General features: G+C 44.4%; 1 long non-coding RNA gene across 2 annotated transcripts in view; it reads left to right on the top strand.

The window, feature by feature from the left end:
• LOC115613009 overlaps window positions 1-15,759 on the top strand; it is a 33,509-nt gene that overhangs the window by 13,027 nt on the left and 4,723 nt on the right. The window contains exon 2 of one of the 2 annotated variants that reach the window (XR_003993231.1): window positions 9,965-10,977. This is a non-coding gene — a long non-coding RNA (uncharacterized LOC115613009). The remainder of the gene's footprint in view (window positions 1-9,964; window positions 10,978-15,759) is intronic. The other variant, XR_003993232.1, reaches the window with a different exon arrangement.

The following is a 15,759-nucleotide window of genomic DNA, read 5'->3' as shown; positions in this document are numbered from 1 at the left end:
TTTTTTCCCCTTTCCCCCCCTCCTGCTTTGCTGAAGGAGGGATGCTAAAGGGCTCCGGCTGCTTTGGTTGCTACCAAATGACATTGCTGCTACGTCACGGGACAAAACATAAACACTGCTGCCAATTTAAATTGATGTATAAAGATTAATGGGAGATGAAGCATACTAACAACCTGGATTATAATGGCAGGAATAGTTATTATTTCTCCAGAGCACATACAGCTATAGAGAGAGCCATAGGGAGCACATACTCGTAGCCAGAATTTTATCTCTCCACATAGGCATGATGTGTGTCCACCGTGACATGTTTAATTCCCCCGTGGACTAAACTAATAAGATTAAAAGAAGACAGAAAGAAAGCAAGAAAGGCCGATTAAAAGGGAGAATCAACAAAATATCAATATGCCACAGAGAGGAAGGAGGAATAGATAATTAGAAGCAAGAGAGGAGCAGGTAATTATGATCTGAAATTAAATATGATGTTGAAGATGTCTCCTTTGTACTGCAGTGAAGATTTCAGATTCATACACATAATAAACACTCAGGTTGTCATCTGGAGGTGCAAATCTGAAAGATATTCCAACAAATGAAGTGCTGGCAGAGAGAGGTATAAAGAGATCTCCGCCTGTCAGGGGTCAGACAGCCTGAGATTGCTTCTAGAGATCTTTTGAAAATTTCACACGATTGAAGGCTTAGGGGCTTTGCTGCGTTCGCATTTCAAACTCAGATCAGCGGGATCACAATCAAAAATAGAGGTCTGGAAAATTTTGATGCAAAGATGGCCACAGGCTTCACTGGTTCTTTCCCCCCCCCCCTTCTTCTTCTCCCAGACAGACACTCTGACATGACTATGATCCCTGGGATGACAGAGTTGTCAGAAAAGAAAGAGAAAATAGCATCTTGTCTTGTAACTTCCTATCAGTCAAAAGGAATTTAGGATCCTCTTTCCAATAAAAGAGAGGGAGAAGGAGCAAGAGGGGGAGCAGGGGAAGACGAGGCTTTCTTACCAAGCAAAGAAAAGTGAAGAGAGTTCCGTGGTTTATAATTAATATTCCACACCTAAACGTTTCTGATCCCTTCTCTTTACAGTCCTCCCACCCCATCACCTTCTTCTCCTCTACAATTTCAATTTTAGATCAATTCATGTCCTCTGAAACAGTGTGCATACGTGATAGAATATTTGCCACATGTATATTTATGCCTAATACCGTCTCATTCATCATATACACTATATGAAATATATAGCATTTTTACTCGGACTTGATAAATATTTTTTGCTACAAATATCTCACACCATTATTGTTGTATTTAAAATATTAAACCGTTCTAAGGAAATCTGTTTAAAGTCTAAAAAATAAGTCGGGAAAACGGAAGGAAATTGGAAATATAAAAGTGCCCTAAGAGCCGAGGAACAGCAAAAGACGGATTAAACCAGCGGGAATTGTGTTAAAACATATAGTTAGTATATTCTATTTATAACTCTTTTGGAAAGGTCAGGTGCAATAGGAAGTGTTTTATCATCTCAGCTATTTCAAATTAATTGCTATTGATTTGTTGACCAGGAGGAAGAGTAGTTAACTCAGCTCAGGTCTAATTATTGTGGTTTCTAAAAGAAACGATGCGGGTAACTTTCCAAAAGGAACGAGCCGGGGTTGGGAATAGGAACTTGCCGGGATGCTCCTTCCTAATTAGCTGGGAGGCGAGCGTTTGGGCACCTCTGATCACGGGAAAGTTGCCCCTCCGCGTTTTACACCCAAGTGCTCTGCAAACCAAACACTGAGAAATAGTAAAAAATCCCCCGTAATTCACATCCTGCTTGGGTTTTTGATGTTTGGTTTGTTTTATATAGATATATTTTGTATATCTATATATTTTTAGCTAACTTCTCTCGCGCCTAGTGCGCTTCCTCAGATAAAGAGAGGACAGGGAAGCGGGGAAAAATCCTTTTGGCAATTGACCTTAAACATATATTTTCTATGCAATAAAAATTAAAAAAAAATAAAAAAGAAAATGAACATTTTTCCCCTTGGAAGGGATGAAAAAGGATTCGGGCTCCTCTGAGTAACCGGAGTTTCACAATCTCTCTCGAAATACAAGCTAACCGCTCTGCCAGGCTGGGAAACAGAAAATAACCTCTGCAAAATGCTCCGAATGATGAGATTTGCACTGTTGAACTTATGATAAGAAACTCTGTGTTTAAAACCGCCAAAGTTTCCCGTCCCGTCCCCCCCGAATCTGATAGTGGTAACTCTGGAGAGTGACATCTCAATAATAAACAAAATATTCACTTTCCCCCCCGCCCTTGCCATCTGAAGCGATCAGTTCATTAACAAACAACCTCTCATTTCGCGTGGACCCCACTTTTCCTAACTGAAGGATGAGAATTCGAAGGAGAAAAATTATGGATCCGCTGGAGGGTGGGAAGACAAAAAGTTTTGCGAGATGCGTTTGGGGTGTATTTTCCTTTGCTGGGAATATTTCTGGGCTGTGTCACAAAACAGAACCTACACGGTAGAGGAAGCGATTTCCCGACGATAATAAACAAGATTGATTTAAACCAAAGTAATTCGAACACGCAGTGATGGGTTGATTTAAAGGATGATCAAAATCATATTTTGGGGGGGATAATATTTTTATTTTTTTTTCCCCTCCAGAAAAGATAAACCAGAATTAGGAGGATTCGGGCTTTTGTGACTGGATCTGGTGGTGTGGTTGCAATCCAGGTTTTCGGGTTCAACTTTAGAAATAAGGAAATAAAGACAGAAAATCTGACAAACCGATTTAGAAATACGCTATATTAAAGGCATTCGACGGACAGTGGGGAGAAATACAAATAAATCAATTTATAAGAACTATTTCCTTTATCGAGGGGGGTGGACGAGTAATTTTGCACATGTACGACGTAAATTTCAGCTTCTGCGGAATTTCCCGCTTTGAGCTAAATAAACTGTATTCGGAGGGGAAAAAAGTAGGAAAACGGTTGCCTTCGCCATGGAGCTGCCGTGGAAAGCATCACGTTTGTGCTCGTCTCGGGTTGATAGTTTTGAATCTCTGCGAAGGTCCCGTCCCGCTACGGGGAGCTGGTACCTGGTAGGAGGAGAAGGAGGGGAAGAGGCAGCAAACGAACTTGGCAGGGGCGGATCGTTGCCATTCGGGGCAGGAGTTTATCTCCAACTTTTCCTTGGGAAGAGTCGAAAGAATACAATATGAACGAGCTGGGGTGCGAGGGGGGCGGTGGGCGCGGGGCTGAGGTGGGGATCCCCCTCCCGCGGGTTTTCGCTGTTGAGGAGGAGAGAGGTTGGAGAGGAGGCAGGGATTTGTATTCCTTCCACCCAGAGATGGACAAGATTGTCCTGACAACTGCAAAACGTGGGAGCTCGGACCTTTGTTCTGGGGCTGGCGATTGCAATTTGGAGGTGGCGACTTCTGTTTTCTTCCTTTTGAAAGGAAAGCGAGACGGCCCGTGGCTGGAGCTTTTTTTTTGCTCTATAAAGTTTCCACAGATCGAGGGTGGGTTTTAAAAATTATTATTATTTATTTATTTGTTTGTTTGTTTTGAAACATGGCCAACAGCTCGCTAATAAACGTGGAAATTTATGGAAACGCTCCTGGTGATTCCAGCCGCTTGGCGAGTGCGTCCCCAGCCTGGGGCAGGAGCAGGGGAAAGGGCCCGATCCTGCCTCCCTTTCTCATCCATGGCTCTCATCCCGGTCTCTATATTTTTTTGGGTGTGTATTACTTTTAACTCCCCAAATCGCGATACACAAACTGTGATGCTCCACCCCATTTCCCCCTTCCCAGCCTCCAACCTCCCAAGACCAGCTCAGTTTCAGCAGCAGATCAAGCCCCAGCTGGCTCTGAGCGCTGGATGTGACTCCCGGGGCCCGATTCTGACCGTCTTCCCCCTCTCCACCCCAACGTGGGGCATTCCCCTTTTGCCCCCCGGTGTGGAGTCCGCCGGCTGCGGCTACCGCATGCCGAGGTGGAAACAGCATCAGTTACGCGTGTCGGACCGAAAACAAGCCGCCCCCGGTACACAACGCTTTTCATACACCCCCGAGTAAATGAAATCCTCGTCAAATCTTCTCAATTGCAACTGGAGACAGCAGCTAATATTACCGTTAATTGAGATGAGGGCTGCGGCTGACTTATGGGGAGTTTCACGCGTGTTTTAGACACGGGTGATTGAAGGTTTCTCAGCTCCCTGCGCACACCTTGCAGCCCCGACGTAACACACTCATCACCTTCGCGCACACTTTATACCGGGTTGGAGAGGGTGTTTAACGGGAATCTATACATACGGCCTGCGATGTATAGATTGCTCCTTGCGCGTTTGCCATGGAAGTGTGGTTTGGTGACACGATGGGTGCTCGCCTCTCGGTGCGTGTCCCCACCGGGCACATCCACCCTCCGTGGGCACCAGGACGCGAGTGTGTGCCCTGAGGGGGGTCTGCAAAGCACCCGGTGCCTCCGCCTGGTTTGGGGGAACCAGGGACCAGGGTACTTGGCCGAGGTGGGGGGACACCACCGGCATTATTTCCAGGCACCAAATACCGCTGTGGAGATTTCGCATGATCTTTCTAATTCCAAGTTTTATAGTTTATGATTTCTTGCCAGCATCTCAGTGTGTTTCTGTTTAGATATACTAAGCTCCTTGAAATTAATTAACCTGTGGTCAGCAACCAAAAAAAAAAAGAGAAGGGAATACTGGTTAAGCTATATTCCTTTACAACGTTTGGTCACAGTTAGTTACAGAATTTTCCAGCTGTGAAGATGATGTACACTATTTACTGTAATTGAATTGCTGTTATAACACCTTTCAAGAGGAAAAGTGATACATGACAAAAGTTGAGCGGATGCAGAGGCCCCCCCCCCCCCCCCCCCCCTTTTCTTTTTCCCCATGCTTATCTGGAATAAAAACTTCACTGCGGAGATCGGGGACCCGTGTCTGCCCCGGGGTGGGTGAGGAGCAGCGGAACCCCCTCTGCACCCGCTCTAAACCCGCGGCCCCGAGCAAAATCCGCGCATCCTGCCGGGAATTCCAGGCTGAAACGGGTGCCGGGCTCAGCCCCGGTGCGGCTCGATCGCATCCCAGCATCAGCCCAGCGCAGCCTGAGAGGAGGGGGAGAGGCTGCTCGTTTATAGCTTAAAGCGCCGAAAACAACCGTTCTCATGTTTGGATTTATTGGATTTATTCCCTTCCAACTCGTAATAGATTCTCTAGAGCATCAGAGAGATTATTCTATAAAGTAAATTCAGAGCAGGCTGTTCATTAGATCCCATTATTATTAAAAGGGGACGATCAGTTGGGAAAAAATCCATCTAATTTGGAGGAAAAAAAGCCACACATTTTAAATAATTTCTGTAACTTTTGCTACCTTTGGCGTTTTTGGCAAGAGAACAAATAAAAACCCAGAGGAGTTAGAAGTGTTTTTCCCCTCTCTCTCTCTCTCTCTATTTTTTTTCCCTTCTCAGTGCCACATAACAGCCTTTCCTCCTTCAACTTCAAAGAGGACTGAAAGGACAAACATTCTGATACAGCTAATAATAAACGGAGAGAAAGAATTTGCATTCCTTAGCAAATATAAGTGCTCATTAATAGAATCATGTATTTGGCTAAGAACATCTTGCCAGTACCGCTGGGAGATAGAAAAGTGTTCATGTGGGGAGGGTTTGAGGAAGAGTTTTGATTGACGTTGTAGGAGCCACATCTTCCCCTTTCCCCCCAGTCATATGTATTAGGTCAACGATTACTATTTTTAAAAAATAAAAAAAAAAAAAAAGGAAAAGTGAAGCAATAATCATAAAGGAACAGATGGGGACAGAGTGCCCTGCGACTTCTGAAAGGCACAGCAAGGACTCGCTGCCTATAAACTCATCAAGATAATGCTAATTGCCCTCTTAGGCCGTGTCGTAGCTCCCAGCCGGCCGCTCTACCAGGGAGTCCCGCATCCGCACCGCACCCGCATCCATATCCGCGCCCTCCGGGGGTGCCGCTTCCCCCCATTTACCTCCTCCGGAGGGTTTAGAGGAGAGAAGTCACCCCCGTTACGGGGCTCCGGCTGTACGGATAGGCGTGGAAGGGCGCGGGGCTCGCTCCCGCACCCTTTCTCGCCTCCCCGCTCCCGCGGGCCCTCTGCCGCGCTGTGCCTGTGCAGCACAAACCCGAGCTATAGGTGGCTATAGGTGCCCTGAGCTCCTCCGTTGGCAGGGCACCCATTTTGGGGCCCTCGATCTGAGGTGCAGCATCCCTATGGACCACCCCTGGGAGCTCTTTTTTTCCAGTCAACACTTTCCCAGGGTCTAAGCTGAGGTGATTCTATGTAATAGATGGGAAATGGTAAACAAAATTAAAGTCGCTTTCTGATTAAAACTTTGTTCACCTGCCTGAGCTAAAGACAATTCCAGTGATTATTCAAAGCTTATTTTACCCTTATATGAACTCTAATTTTATTCTCATTTACCATAGAAATTTGGACCTCCTCTTCCCCATGGAGAAGTCTTCTCCAAGAAGGAATAAATCAGCTCGACATGGATCTGAGAAAAGTTTACTGACATCTGTTTTCAGCACAATAAATTCTGTAAAAGAGATAAAATCTTAGAGAAATTAAAAAGCAACTTTGCTTTTTAAGGTGATTATCTGGGGATCTCTCCCTCTATCCTGGCTTATGCCCACAGTGAGTGATTCACATCTTTCTGCAAAGAAAGGACATACAAATATCTGGCCAGCACAGACTGCATAGAGGTGTCTGCAAGTTGACTTGCAGAGAGGAGATGCTGGATCAGAACTACAGGTAGACATAGGGACTATAATTTGATCTCCATCATCTGGTTTAAGCATTTTAAAGGTGAACAATATATCTTGAACTGTTATTTTGAAGGACTCGGTGAGTTTATTATCACTTCAGTCTTTAACATCAGGTTTGGATATCTTTCTAGAAGCTAACCCTTCATTCAGCTGAAAGGATGAGAGCTTGGTGTAAACTCTGAGGAAGGATACAGCCCTCCACTGAGTTTTACTACATCAAACTTTGTTGCTGACGGTTCCTTTCTGGCTTTCACTCTTTCAGGCTTATTCAAAGAAGTCGTCTTTGCCTGGCAGTTCCTTTAGTTTTCGTTAGATTTGGGAACAGCTTTTTATGCATAAATGTGAGTCTATTTAAATTACTCAAGCACAGTGAACATAATTTGCCCGTGACTTTAGTGGGACCACATTTCACCAGAGATGCACGTGAATGCCAGAGGAACGCTGCAAGGGAAGCATCACATGTGGTTGTCTGGGATGGTTTGTGTATGGCAAGAGCAGAAACATGCTTTGCCTTCAAAGAAGTCCTGTACTTTATTAGCATAATCTGTAGAAATTGTCACTCAGAGGCTTGCTGTTGGCTTAGGCCCAGCGGTCACTGGTCTAGTAACCTTCTGACTGAGTGTGGGATTAAAAAGTCAAAAGTTTTTGGTTCATTCAGAAGCAGGATCCTCCGTCTGCTCACACTGACGTCTGCGTTGACTCTTTGTTCTGTCCCAGTGGTCCCCAGCCCACGCTGGCCCTGGAATAATAATATCAAGCAAGGAACGCACTGTCTTTTTTGTTTTTCTTCTCCCCTCTCCTCCTCCTTTTTAACTGCTCGGGCTGTGAGCAGCCAGAGAGGGTCCATAAGGTTAACAAATTGGGAATTTCAACCCCTTTGTTTCAGCCTCCCCTGAAACACTCCTGTTGGCTTTGCTGCGGGGCCATGAACCTGGGAATCCTTCCCGAAGGACAGCATCAAGGCCCCCAAGCTCGTAGGGCCCTGAGCTGCTGGGCCAGCCTCAGCAGGGGACTGCCCCAGGGTGAGGAGCATGGATCTTCAGGGATGAAACAAACTGTTTCAGATGCAATGAATTGGACATCTGTTTCATCAGAGAGGAAAAGAAAAAATTCATCAGCTCTAATGAGAGATGCTAAGACATTTTGGTATGTTGATAGGCTGCCTCCTGCTCCTCACAGCTGGAACAAACACACTACCTAATCTATTGGCCCCTAGGAATGATTTTTTTCCCTCGGGTAATACCTTTTCTTCACATTAGAGCACTGGAGTATCGGTAGCATGCACTCGATGCTTTTCAGTGCACTCTTTAGCAGTATTGGGTCATTGCCAGCCTTCAATTTACCTGCAAGTTCTCTTCTCTCTAGGCTGTGGATCCATTCTATGCTGGATTTCTTAAATACAATGATGTCCTCTCGTACAAGCTATTGTTTTTTAATCCAGCATCTCTACCCGTGCTAAAAGTCTGGTTTGTTTCTCTATTAACAAGGGATCTGCTTTTACCCTCAGCTTGTGCTGTAGGATTCACCTCCTCCAAATGCTTCCCTACTCTTTATATATGCTGGACCAGGCATGCAGGACTCATTCTTACATTGAGAACATCTCAGTATCACCCATCACCTGCAGTAGTCTGTTGCTCAGTGCTGGGTGCATTCCCATGTGCTGTTTCTTTTATCAAGAGCTCATAGAATCATAGAATAGTTTGGGTTGGAAGGGACCTTCAAAGCTCACCTAGTCCAACCCCCTGAAATGAGCAGAGACATCCTCAACTAGATCAGGTTGCCCAGAATCCCTTGGTTCATGTGATTTTTATTAGCAGCTTTGTGTTGACTCTGAAAGGGTTTATGGTATGTTCCTGGACCTGATTACGTTTTCCCCTTTGGTTACAGGTGGGTTTTGTGCACAGGTTCAGCAAACTGAACTCTTCCATTCTTTGTGCAAACTTATTTTTCCTCTAAATACAATATTCTTTTTTCAGTCTGCTGTGGGAAGGAATCCTTCTCCAGCTCCTGTTTACAGCATTCCCAGCTACTGTGTTTCTCAAGGTGCAGATCTTTTGCCTTTATTAGTACTTTCCTCCTTGCAAGCAGCTGACCTCTACCCAACCCATCTCACACACCGCAGTCTGAAGAACACTGTGAAAGATGTTTCTGCTTCTAACACAAAGTATATGCTTTTAATTTGAAAAACAGTGACCAGAAATGATGCAAGTATAGTTGGGATTTTAGCCAGGCACTTGCAGACCAACTTCATTGCATTGCCTACGACAGGACTACTGCATCCGAGTGGACGACTGCCTTTTCCTGGACAGTCCCTGCAAGCTCCTTGCAGCTGCCCCAGCAGTGGCTTGTTTCCAAAGTGCTGTCACCCGCGTTTATTCAATACTTGTCATAGAATAGTCTCTTCTGGAAGCAGGATCCTGTCTGAAGCTACTGATAGCAGCTTGTTGTGCTGTTGACACGGTTGCAGATCCTGTGACTCTCCATATTTCTTTTTTTGCAGCAGCATTCCAGCTCTCTGTTTTTTTTTTTTTAAGCCTTCCTTTCATTAAACTGTGCTGATGCTACAGAAAATTGTCAGCTGTCCATTCCTTCCCTAGACAGGGAATATATCTGTGTATATATATGTATATATGTATATCTAATCACAGCAAGAGGAGGAAAGGGTCAGGTGTTGCTACGGAAAGCGACCATTAATCTGTGACAGAACTGGTACTAGGGCAGGTGAGAGCCTTCCCCTGCACAAAATAAGCCTTTAAAAGGAAGCTCATGGAGAGCTCAGCCTTTCTCCAGGAGACACCTGCCCCAAGTTCAGTAATTTGGTAATTTGCTCCTCTTATTGCTTACCTTTGATGACAGCTCTTCAACCAGATTTTCACTGATCTAAATGTAGCCTTGTCTCAACTAGTCTGAATTAAATTAGAAAGATTTGCATGAGGTATTGGATTGAATGCTTCAAAAAGAGCTTGATGGTGAGATCCTGAAGATTATAATTGGTTTCTCAAAAATCTTGTGATGGTTTATGCCAACCAAGCATCTACTTACATGCATAAAACATATTTCACTTTTAATAGGTGTATCCAAAAGAAAAGAAAGGGAAGTTGGAGGCAAGGGGAGAGATTATCCCCTTTCTCATCTATTCTGTTATGTCCCTTGCAGATCCCAGCTGCACAACACACTCTGGTCCATCATGGTCATGGGTTTCATCACAGACTGTGACATCAATCAGCCTGTGGCAGAGGAAACCAGCTCTACTCTTACGCATGAACTCCATTGCTGACCAGGAGAAGGGAGTGGAGGAGAATCCACTCGTGCCTTTGCAGAACTGGTTTCTCTTTGCTCCGGAAGCACACAAGTGGCTTCAGCTTCCCAAGGCTCCCAGTGAGGATGGGATTAAAGCAGCTGCTCCAACCCATCAACCGATCTTTACCTCAGTGCCCCACAAAACAGAGGAGACGTTATTTACTGTGACATCTGGATCGCATTTAAAACTAAGAGAATAAAAGGTAGATTTGCCAGTTGAATTTCTGATCTATAAAACTTAGGTTGCACTCTGGGTGTTTTTACATCATTAGAGGAATTATACCTCTGGGTATACTTTTAGCAGCCTGTCCGATAGCTTCATCCTGGTCTGGGTCAACACTGGAGCTAGGAGTAAAGAGTTAAATTAATTTCTTCCCATAAGGCAGGATTTTGCAATCCATTTCACTTTTCCAGCCCTTTCCATTTTTCTCGCTGACTGTAGACCTGCCAGTTGATGTTACCTCTCCTGGTCACTTGGAGGTTGCCTCATGGACCACAAGGTCTCTCCTGGCCAATGGCTGAACGCTGCTGATTGGAGGAACATGAAAGAGCAGAATGAGCCTCTCTCAGGGTCACTGGCCTGGCACGATGCTCACACACACTAAGTAATGTGCTACAAGGAACATTTTATTTTTTGCTTTGCCTGTCAGTCTCAGTTTCAACTCTTTTAAACTTTTCCTTTGCCACAGGAAAGACCAGAAGACTGTGGAAAGCAACCACCAGTTTATATGCCATAAGAAGAGTTTGCTTAGATATTAAAGTATAAACATTTCCTTGGGTCTCCCTTATCTCTAGCATTTTCAGATTTCATCAGAAGTAGTTTGTTTGATTCTGGTATTTTTATATTATCTCTGGACCCTTCAATCCTGGTAAGAAATCGTAGTGTCTGGCTTTTAAATCTTTGCAGTCTGAATGTGTCTCCTTCTTGCAGACACATGTGTCTGTGTGTGGACACACAGAGTCGTGTGTCAATACACACAGAAAGAGGAGTTTATGTGCCTCTCTGGAAATCAAATCTGGGAAAAGGGGGGTGGGTCCTTCTTCTACAGCATTTAGAAATACTCCATGACCCCACTCTGCATTTTGCAGAGCAGATTTTGCTGCAGAACCAGCACTTAAGAGAAGGGTTGTGACCCAGCTGCTGTGTTAGGGTGGTTTCTCTCTCTCCAGCAGTAACATTTGAACATGGAGAGGCAAATGGTAGCATGCTTGCAGGTATTTGAAGGGGTTTTGCTGATCAGGGTTCAGAGCTCCAGTTAGTCATTATTTCATAGCATAGAAGAAATACAGCCTCGACGTTCTTTAAGTGATAGACACAGCCAGTGCAAGGTACCACTAATATACAGTGATGTGAGTTAAAAAAAGAATTAAAAAAAGTAAAACTGGCCTATTCAAAACTTCAGGATAAGGATCAAGATGTTGCCTGATGTGATTATCAGTGGTCACTGGTGACAAGAAGACTGGGGAGATGGGAGGAAGATGAAAAGCAAAAGCTTGTGGTGTGCCTCGGGGAGAAAAAAGAAGAGTCAGTAAGAAACACATTTTCTGGAGCAAAGAGATTAATCAGCAAGGAGGGCTCGTTTTGCAGCACAGAACAGGTTTTCTTCACAAATGGGATTGAATAGCACCGTTATGGATATGGAGTTGTGTTTCTTCTCTTGGGAATCCATGGTTTGTTTGCTAGTGAGGGAAGAGGGACTCCTTAGTTCTACCAGTAAATCTATCCCCAATAAAAGCTGATCTTAGTAAACAGGGAAGTTGGTTTGTTTGAGGGCTTTTTGTTTGCTTGGGTGGGCTGGGTTTTTTTGCATGATAACATGTGCCTTGTTAAATAATGGTGTCCATCCACATCACTGCAACTGCTCCTTGAAACCAAGAGTGTTTATAGGGTAAAGCGGCGAAGGAAAGGGTGCATTACCACCACCTTACACTGTTGTCACATACTTTGCATCCAGTGTCCGTTTTAAAGTAAATGACAACTTATGAGACAGATTGTCTGCTACATTTGACCTGTTTGTCATGATCTCAACAATTTTTCTTAAATTTCCCACCTCAGGAACATTTCACAAGTGATAGGAAAGTGGGACTATTTGGCCACTCTTATGTTGAAGGAGTACCATGAAGGGAGGATAAGGGGAATGAAGGGAAAAAAGGCAGTTGTATAAGATGTGGCTAAACAGATGATTCAAGCTGGCATCATTGGTGAAAAAGACCTCTGATATAGTAAGAAAGAATGATATATATAAAAAAAGAAAGCATATGTGCATCTGGGAGGTGAGGTTAAGAAGTATGACCTTGCTGTAGGATAGAAAAAAGGAGTGTAAAAGATGCCTGCAAGAGAGGCACAGGATGCTGAGAAAAGTGATTTATCACTTGATTTTTGGGTTGGGTGACAGATGGGAGGCTGCAGAGAGGAAGGAGACACAGAAAGGAGGAGAAAGGGGCACACAGCAGACCAGGCTGGACCTCAGAAGGGTGGTGGAGGGAAGGTGACAGGCGGTACAGGTTGGGAGGAGCCAGGGATGTCTGCCAACCTGTGTGGTGGTGGGATGGCGTTGTCAGTGATGATACTGTCAGGGATGGCAGGCGACGGGAGTAGGGTATGGGAGATATGGGAGAAGAAAGAGCTCTCAGCCCCCACCACTGACATGGGAGGGGTGAGTTCAGTTCTGATCTCTCAGTGCAGTTCCTCGAAATCTGGGGCCATCTGGACACAGTCCTGTCCCTCATACAAGCTGTCAGCAGCACCGAGGGATTGCTCTGGCAGCCAGGACTTGCTGGCGCATCCAAGAGCCTCCGTGCTGATGGCCAGGAGGGCAGATGGCACCGGATGCACAACAGTGGCTTTGCACCACCTGGTGCCCCGTGTTTTGGGGGAGTCCTGCAGAGCCAGGTGAGCCCCTGGCTTCGGTCACTGCGGTGTCACTCAACCCAATGGTGTAGAGCCACATCGCAGTGAGCAGACACCCAAACACCTTAATGGATATGAGCCCTGGTGCTAACGTTCAGGATGGTCACATTTGGTATTGGTTGATTGTGTTATGTCAGGCATCACCAAAGCAACAGCCTGCGGTGGGTGACAAAGCAGGAGAGTGAGAACTTGGCTGACACAGATGTCTGCAAAGGAACAGATAATTGTAGTAACTGGTTTCTTCAACCCCATCTTCGTTTGCTCAGCGTAGACCTAATGAGCAAATTCAGATTTGGGCTGGTGTTTTGAGTTTCTCCACCCATGGGTATGAATAGGAGTCTCTGCAAATATTGGCCATTCCTCTTCACGCACACTTATGCATCAGAGATTATTTTATTCCAGAAATATTTTATTGGCTCTTAACCATCCCAATAACAATACTAGCTTATTATAGCATATCTGGAGGATATAGCATATCTAGACAGCATATCCCGATAGCGCAGGATAAAGGGGATCCAAAAAGTAAATGCTTTGGGGAAAGAAAGTGATAGTATGTGTTTATTACTGATCTTGGAGCTGTGAAAAATAAAGCAAATGGTTGCAGCTCTTCAATGAAAAAAATCAAGGCTCCAATAAGGACAATATAAAATTGTGTGTTAGAGGAGACGACCTGGGAAGCAAATGGTGACTGTGTATTGGTTAAAGGGTCAATTCACCCTGGCTGAGGATCACTGACTGTTCCTCCTCTCACCTCGGGCACTGCCTACTTGCAGATACTGGGAAAGGGAAGAGGTTGTAGTCAGTTCACCCGAACCACATCCCTAACAAACTCTTCTGGCAGAGGAGACCCCGAGACTTTTTAACTTGGAATCCATATGTGCATGCATTTCTTCCATTGGAAAATGTGAATGTTTAAAAATAAATTACATCTATTTCTGTTAAACTTGAAGACTTCTCAAATCTATGTATGACTTTCTGGTCAAAACCAATAAGGATAACAAATTGACCCACAGTGAAGATATTCACAGAGTGAAATAAATAGAAAGATAAATAGAAGCTTTGAACACGAGTTTTCTCTGCATCATAGCCAGGTTCCCTAAGCATTAATTTATAAGTCATTCACTAAAGGGAAGACAGGAGGAGGAAAAAAGAGAAGAAAAAAGATTCCAGCTCAATAAATTTACAGCTGTTTTAATTGTATTTTATCACAATACATGAAAATACATGTAATTAATTCCTATGCAAGCAAACATGAAATACCTGTAAACACACAAATAACTGTGTGGGTTATTTGTGGGCTCACAGAAATCAGAGACCAGCTTCAAAAATTTACCTTAAACTATGGTAGACTGCACAGCTATGTCACTCTACCCCAGAAGAGCATCTCATGCAGCATCCACTGTGTTATTATACACTCTGCTTTGGGACTGCACTAATGTGACAGTTTAGGAAGTACACTTAAATGAATGACCTGAAGTGTATGGCACAAGACCATCCCAAACTCCTCTTTTTAGATAGGGAGAAAACGTGAAAACCACTGACACTGTAGCCTTGACCCTTGAAAGTATGCTGTAAGTGTGGTGACTGTAGAAGGGACATATTAGCTGTAAATATTATTAAAGCAGATACCAGTTTAAAAATGCATGAACTGCAGAAGAAAGGGAGCCATGGCACAACCTGTTAGCAATAAAATTGGAAAGAGAAACATTGCTTACCCAGCTGGTTAAATCATGGAGAGTAAAATCAAGTGAAAAATAAACACCAGATTTAGATGCACACTCAATGTATCTGGCAGCCTGCAAGAGCTGGTGCCGCTAAGGAAGGGAAGTCTATAATCACATCAAAACTGTCCAAGTCTGTTCAGATCTCTACACTGTAGTCTCTTAGCCACCTCCACTCACACAGCAAGCAAGCAGTGACCCTGCTCTACCTGTGCTCACTCTGCTGACACAAAGGACTGGACTTAGAACAGATTCATCTTCATAGAATCATAGAATCATGGAATCATACAAACACAGAATCATAGGCTGGGTTGGAAGGGACCTTAAACATCACCTAGTTTGAACACCCTACCACCCTGGAAGGTAGGGACACCTTCCACTAGAGCAGGCTGCTCCAAGCCCCGTCCAACCCGGCCTTGAACACTGTCAGGGATGGGGCAACCACAGCTTCTCTGGGACCCTGTGCCAGTGTCCCACCACCCTCACAGTGAAGAACTTCTTTATATCTAATCTAAATCTACCCTCCTTCAGTTTTAGATCATTACCCCTCATTCTATCACTATGCTCCCTGATATCTTGGACATCTATATCCCCTTGAAGGATCCAGAGACAGCTTTACAATCATAAACAGAATACATTTCAGAAGTATGAAATCAATACCCATTGGGTGACTTCAGTGCTCGACATCCATTGATTTCAAAAGAGAAGTTTTAAAACTTCTTTTGTTTCCTGATTAGCCCCTATGAACACAGCTTCTGGGTGTCCAAGCTCTCATGAAAAATCAAAGGAAGCCTGCATGCAAAGTGAGAGTACAGTTGTCACTTTAGTTTACTCATGCTTGTCCCGGAAAATGAAAAGAGGCTTTTATCACTTTGGTTTTTTTTACATGCACTCGTGCAACACAGTTGTCTTTGGAGTTAAACTTCTCATTGTCATGTTGGAAACCCAAACTGTGAATGCAAATCCCCTGATGGCTTAGTCCTGCATTTCTGAGCCTCATTGCAGAGACATCTTTGAAA

This window comes from Strigops habroptila, chromosome 9, assembly GCF_004027225.2.
Source record: "Strigops habroptila isolate Jane chromosome 9, bStrHab1.2.pri, whole genome shotgun sequence".
NCBI classification, from domain to species: Eukaryota; Metazoa; Chordata; class Aves; order Psittaciformes; family Psittacidae; genus Strigops; species Strigops habroptila.
Note: the sequence above shows the minus strand (reverse complement) of the source record. Positions and strands in the feature narration are given on the sequence as shown.